The 7,025-nt window shown below is 40.9% G+C and overlaps 1 long non-coding RNA gene across 1 annotated transcript; it reads right to left on the minus strand.

The window, feature by feature from the left end:
• Positions 1-1,817: 1,817 nt before the first annotated feature.
• On the minus strand, positions 1,818-6,818 carry LOC142827107 (uncharacterized). Its single transcript, XR_012901530.2, has 3 exons — positions 6,519-6,818; positions 5,771-5,864; positions 1,818-2,148 (listed from the first exon to the last, which is right to left on the minus strand). It is a non-coding gene; the product is annotated as an uncharacterized LOC142827107 (long non-coding RNA).
• Between the last annotated feature and the right edge of the window lie 207 nt (positions 6,819-7,025).

Consider the following 7,025-nt stretch of genomic DNA (forward strand, 5'->3'; position numbering starts at 1 on the left):
TGGTGAAAATGGCGATCGGGGCTTTTTTTCGGAAAAGCGCATCTAGATTGGCACGGACGCTTTTCCGCAAAAAGTGCTTTTGCAGAAAAGCGTCCATGCCAATCTAGATGCTCTGTTCCGAAAATGCTTTTCACAGAAAACTTTTCCATTAAAAGCATTTCCGAAAATCACGCCAGTCTAGACGTAGCCCCTTTGTCTGTAGCCCAAGTTTACAGGACAAAAAGATTAAACTAAATAGGTGCAGCTTGACTCCTGCACTTTGGAAGGCAGGACATGAGTGCCAGAAGCTCCCTAGAAATGGGAGGAGGGTCTCCAGCCCAGCTGGAATGTGGCACAGCCTCACTGCATGGTACCATGGTCCACTACCCTGCTGTCCTCTGAAGCCTCCCCAATCAGCCTCCTACCTCTAAGACTTTGTCCATGCTTTACTACTACTCTGCCCTGGTCCCCTTCATGGAGCCCCTCCCCACCTGTTCCTCTCTGACCCTCTCTCAAGCCTTCTGCGCCTTCTGTTTGTACATCTCTGCCCCCCTCCTACTGCTCATTTCACTTCACTCCCTCCCTAGAAGGCCTCATCACTCACAATTGTTTACCCCTTCCCCCAAGCTCTCACCATTTGGTGGAAGAGGTGGAGTGTGGGCAAAGCCATGGGGGAAGAGGGTGAGTTAGCAGTGGGGCCTCAGGGCAGAGCATGGATACAGTACAGCCCAGGTGCCCTTCCAGCAGCAAAGCTCCAAAGGTGATGGGCTGGCCGGCCTGCATCCAAAAGGAAGTGCACTGCACCCTGCTCAGGAAAGGTTAGCCTCCCTTGGCTTCTTATGCCTCTTGTCCATGTTGAAATAGTATATGGCTTGAATATGCGTGTCAGTGTTCAGGTGCTTATCCATAAAAGAAATCCCCTTATTTAGAGAAGTCACACCTACCAGTTCTTGCGAGCACTGAATCAAATTCTCCACTGTATTCTTCTTAGGGGAATATCAGTGAGGGAGATTTTATACCATGTGAGGGCACAGTCATTTCTCTCTTTTCCTTCCCAAAAAAAATATAACCACAGAGGTCGTGAACTATCTAGGGGTATGTCTACACTACCCCGCTAGTTCGAACTAGCGGGGTAATGTATGCATACCGAACTTGCTAATGAAGCCCGGGATTTGAATTTCCCGGGCTTCATTAGCATAAAGCCGGCGCCGCCATTTTTAAAAGCCGGCTAGTGCGAACCCCGTGCCGCGCGGCTACACGCGGCACGGGCTAGATAGTTCGAACTAGCTAGCTATTCCGAACTATCTGTACGCCTCGTGGAACGAGGCGTACAGATAGTTCGGAATGGCTACGTAGTTCGAACTATCTAGCCCGTGCCGCGTGTAGCCGCGCGGCATGGGGTTCGCACTAGCCGGCTTTTAAAAATGGCGGCGCCGGCTTTATGCTAATGAAGCCCGGGAAATTCAAATCCCGGGCTTCATTAGCAAGTTCGGTATGCATACATTACCCTGCTAGTTCGAACTAGCGGGGTAGTGTAGACATACCCTCGGTTCTTATGTTGGCACCCATCACCAGAGGAAGCTGAGAAGTACACACAACTTGTAAGAATCAGGCCAGTTATTTAGATGCCTAATATGGACTTAGGAACCTAACTTTAGACCCCCATTTTTTAAAATCATGGCCCTGGTTTTTCTGTTTCAATCACCTCTAGCCAGAACTATAGAGGGGAAAAAAACCCTCAATAACGTTAAAATTAGAATCTTCCAGCAAATTGAGACTATAATAAGAAGTAAGAGTGCAAGGTGATACTATACACACTTTATAGTTTATTACACCAACAATGGTCTCATTTTGCTACTAAAAAGACCCATATCTGAATGCCGTGGTAGCTGAAAAACAATCTCTACTAGAAAAAGATTAACGCAGAGCAGCCTTACATGCAGACCTGATACCTCATATAATCTGACCATATATCTCATATAATCTGCTCCATCCAATGGGCACATCCAGCAGCAGCATAACATGGATGTGAGTTTTGGGTGGGCCATGGAAGTACCACGTATTTAGCCAGTGACTGGCCAAAATCCTTGCAACGCCAGAGAAGAATCCATCTCTCCAATCCTTAGGCAGGTCTCCTGGAAAGTCTGTTCACTTTGCACAAGGCCAAGACTAGATCAGGAAAATAATTTTGTATTAGAATTTTATCTTTACTAAAGCAGGATGAAATCACAGGACAAATGCAACATCAAACTGTCTGAATATGTTGGCCAGACAGATTAGTCAGCCCTAAAGAGCCCAGGGGAACCTGATCATACATTGCCAGATGGGAACTTGCAGACAAACAATGCTCTGTAAAACTACATTATTAGGATACATCTACACAGCCGTGTTATTTCAGAAAAACTGACATTATTCCGAATTAACAAAGAGCGTGTCTGCACTACAAGCCTTTATTTTGAAATAATGTTGAGCTGTAGGACTTCTTACTATGACTCCTGTAACCTTCATTTCACGAGGAGTAAGGGTTGAAGGAAGAACACTGCAGACAGCGCTAAAATCCTAATTAAGCTATTTCGACTTCAGCTACACAATTGATGTAGCTGAAATTGCATAGCTTAATTCTAGTTTTGACCTGCTGTGCAGATGTACTGTTAAAGAGATGCTGAAATAGTGCACCCATTATTTTGAAAAATAGTTTGAAATAACGGGTGGCAGGTGTAGATGCGGGGTAGCTATTTTGGGATACTGGAGGCATCCTGAAGTAGCCATGCAATGTAGACGTATCCTTGGGTGTAGCTTCCTTTTTGTGATAAAGATTACTTTTGGAAAGCCACAAATGGTTAATGATAATATCTATTTTGAGGAAATATCAGTTCCATCTCTTTGATGTAAGAATTTCACATTCAGTTTGTGTAACTCTTGGTTTTTAAACACTCTCCCTTAAAAGCACTCATTGGAACTGCTTTTGCTGCATGTCCCCTGTAGGTATTTTGTTGCATAGTGCTTTGCTCGATCATCAGATGGCCTTTTCTGACAGTGAGTGGGAGAAAGTAGATGAGAGGAGGGTGGGAAGGAGGGAAGAAGACAAGACAGAGAAAGAAAAAATAAGGGAGATGGACTGCAATTTGTGGAAACCTAAAATTCTGCCTGTCTTGCAGAACATTTCCTGTCATGCAAGGTGAATTACACTGAACAGTATTAAGTTCCTCTTATAAAAGATATGTCCTTTCTGCAGGGAAGTTGGACTATGAAGGCACCAGAATTGTATATTTCAGAATGAACTCTGCTTTCACTGGCTAACATTCTCACATTTATGTCTTCCACATAATGAAAATGTAATATTTTCCCCTACTTCATCAGGGTCAAGAAAGTACAGCTTTGACATAATTCTTTTTATTAAATGAATTCTTACAGATGGAGCTCTATTATTGTATAAAATAATATAGTATAAAACACAGAGGAAGAGTTGGTCTCAGGGTTTTATATTCCAAAGTGGATAAACAATATATTCATGCGCATGATCTTTCTGACATCCAATTGAAGCCAGTTTCAAATGGTTACAATTTTATTTTTAAAAGTTATCCAAGAGGTAATGTTAATAGACAGCATATATAGTTACTTGCAGTATATATAGACGGTATATATAGAAGGTGGTTAAAATTTTCCAAAATGACTAATGATTTGGGGTGCCACAACTTTTGCGTGTCAAATAGAGGTATGTTAAGAGGGCCTGATTTTCAGAAGATGAGTACTCAATCCTTCTTGAGATAGAGCCCTTTAATCTGTGTCATATTGGACATCCTAAAAATTGGGGCATCTAAAATAAATGCTGAATATCCTAACCTGTTGTACACAGATACAGATGTAGCTAGAGCAACCTCGCTTACCTGAATCTACATTATCCAATCCTAGGCTCTAAGGGTACATCTAGACTACAGGATTTTGTTGACAGAGGCTTTGCCAACAGATACTGTCGACAAAGCCTCTGTCAAAAAAGAGCGTCTAGACTACAGTCAGTTCTATCGACAAAGCTAACCACTTTTTTTGACAGAGAGTCTAGATGCTCTCTTTTGAAAAAGCACAGTGTGGATGCAATAGCGCCTTTTTTTCGATATAACTCTGTAGAAAAAAGGCGTTATTCCTCATAGAATGAAGTTTACTGCCATCAACAAAACTGCTGTGTTCTGTCCACTTACTGTCGAGAGAACTTGGTGGTAGTGTAGACGCAGGTATAGTTTTGTTGACAAGAGTCCACTTTTGTCGACAAAACCCTGTAGTCTAGACTCACCCCAACTTGCAAATGGACATTCCTATATGTAACTTTATTTATGTAAGTAGCTCTTTTAAATTTGGAAGACTCTGGATGCCCTTTTTTTTAATTCTGGTTTTTGGTTTTGATTTTTGTTTAATTGTTATTTTGTTTATCAGAAATGAGCTCATGTCCTTAATTTTGGGCCAATATATCAATAGGATCTTTTCTTTTCTGAAATCTGTTTATCTACGTTGATGGTATATGTCATCACATCCCATTTTATTTGAATACATGAAGGTATTTTCAAGCTAGTAAGCACTTGATTTCATTGTATTTTGGGGCAATGAGTTGTAAAAGCCATTTATGTAAACAGAAAGGCTAGTCTGTAATGCTAGTATTTCTTTTAATTAGCTTTAAACTTGTTCCTTTTCCATTTCACTGAACATATCTTCATTCTGGCATTTCAAGAGGGTACATAGGAGTCCCCTATCTTTTTTACTTATTTGGTGTCCCTTTTCCTCTCCAAACTGAAAAATATTAATATTTGCAGAGGTTCTTTATATAGAAGCCTTTCCATGTTTTAAACAATTCTGGCAACTCATCTTGGAACACAACTATTTTTGCCCCACACTTTTTGAGATGATACTAATGCAGTTATAATATTTTGGTCTGTTACTGCAGGCTCCCACAATAAAATCATACTCATTGTTCTTTTCAAAGTAGAAGCATTGTGGAAAGTTGGCAATCATGACACAGCCAATTCTAATGAACTTTCTTAAAGAACATACTGAAAATCCTTCACCCTTCATTAATAAACCAAAGCATAGCAAACCAAACCTAGAAGGTACACATTAGGTGGTATTAGTATGCAAAGTGATTCTTCTTTGCTCAGGCAAGGGCATATCAATCATTTTGTTTAGACAATTTAATAGTAATTAACTGGTAGGTAGCACAACATCAAAGAGGCCAGATTGTGAATCCTGTATCACCCTGATGAGCATTTACTCATGGAAGGTAGTTCCATTGTAAGCACCCAGATGAGTTACGTGATTAACTGCCCACCAGTGTGAGGAAGAAGGTCATAATCTGGTCCCCCACAAGAGTCCTCACAACATCCATTCAAAATTCTCATCTCCCCATGTAACATGGTCTGACCTGCAGAACACGATTTTAAGATTTCTTTTTTACAGCAGCTGCAGGGCCCAGGTGGGGGGAAATGTTGCCAAGTCAACAATAGATGTTACAGAATACCCTTCAATCAGGATGGAAAAGGATATTTGACGAGATGCTTGTGAGATTTATGAGTTCATCCCCCCAGCCACTGTCAGTTACTACCTTATCAGACTGCTCACAAATTATAACAAATTAAAAGCATTGCATACAAAGCTTTTCTCATGCAGTGGGCTGGGACATCAAGACTAAAGGAAAGACATATTCTCATCTTCGTTACACTGGTGTAAATTGGAAGTAACTCCTCTAACTGCAATGGGAGTTATGTTTACAGGAGTGAAACAATATCCAGTCTGATTATGCTCTCACCTCCTCAGGATGAAATTCCTGCATATTTTCCATCCATTCATTGCAACTTCAGCTTTCAGAGGTAATAGCTAGATCCTCCTTTAAAGCAATGGCTCTGAAAATTATATATTGGGAAACTTTATTGCCTTTAGAAGATAAATAATATTATATGTAATTATTGTATAAAGGCATTGAGTGTAAGATAGACTAGCAAGTAACACCTACTTTTATTGCTTAAATGCATTTATAAAGCGGTTTTTGTGGAGGGAAAGCAAAATAATAATAGCTTTATTTTAAGAGACCCATCATATTTATTCAATACCCTACCAATACAAATTTATTCAAAGGAGCCTACAGAAACTGGAATTCAGTGAGAATTTTGTTCCCAGTTCCTACTGGCTTCTTTGGAAATAGCAGCCATTATACATGACACAATGAATATATGTATGCAGAATAATGAAAGATCAGACAAATGTAGAGAGTTTATGTTAAAAATATATATATATATATATATATAAAATGGAGATTGCCTATCTCCTAGAACTGGAAGGGACCTTGCAAGGTCATTGAGTCCAGTCCCCTGCCTTCACAGCAGGCCCAAGTACCATCCCTGATGAATTTTTGCCCCAGATAGTCTCCGCAAGGATTAAACTCACAACCCTGGGTTTAGCAGGCTAATGCTCAAACCACTGAGCTATCCCTCCCCCCACATATTTAGCACACACTATATGAATCTTTGTTACTGCTAAGGAGTGGAGGAAGGGCTTACCCATGCTGGAATTATGTTTTCCAACACTGTTCCAGTGCGGTTTCCCCTGGCAAAGGATCAGAAGATGAACACCTCCTGCAACTGTATCTGCCAGCCCTTTGGCTTTGTATTTGTGTCCCTTAGATATTGCTCTTTGCATTCCAGCCTGTCTTCTCATTCATGTCAATTTTTTTCTTCCCAATTGTTTTTCTTTGTTCTCTCTTTATGTGACTTCCCATCCCCACTCATGAGAAGGTGGCTACATAGAATCAGCTTTCATGTCATGTTGAAGCTGAGTGCCATAGAAGCAGTGATTTGAAGCCTGAGTTTGCAGGCCTGAACTGCAGCCCAGTATATGTGGGAAGGTCCAATGATTGGCTAAATTAGGACCTGATGATCTAACAGCAATAGAAGATGAGAGGCTTTTAAGGACCTCTCTTTACCCTCATTGAAAGGAATCCAATTACAGTTGGGGTGTGGTGATCCTAAGTCCTGCTGCTTTCAGTATTTCAAATGCTTTTCCCCTCT

The sequence above is a fragment of the Pelodiscus sinensis genome, chromosome 1 (assembly GCF_052426305.1).
Source record: "Pelodiscus sinensis isolate ZL-2025 chromosome 1, ASM5242630v1, whole genome shotgun sequence".
In the NCBI taxonomy this organism is placed as follows: domain Eukaryota; kingdom Metazoa; phylum Chordata; order Testudines; family Trionychidae; genus Pelodiscus; species Pelodiscus sinensis.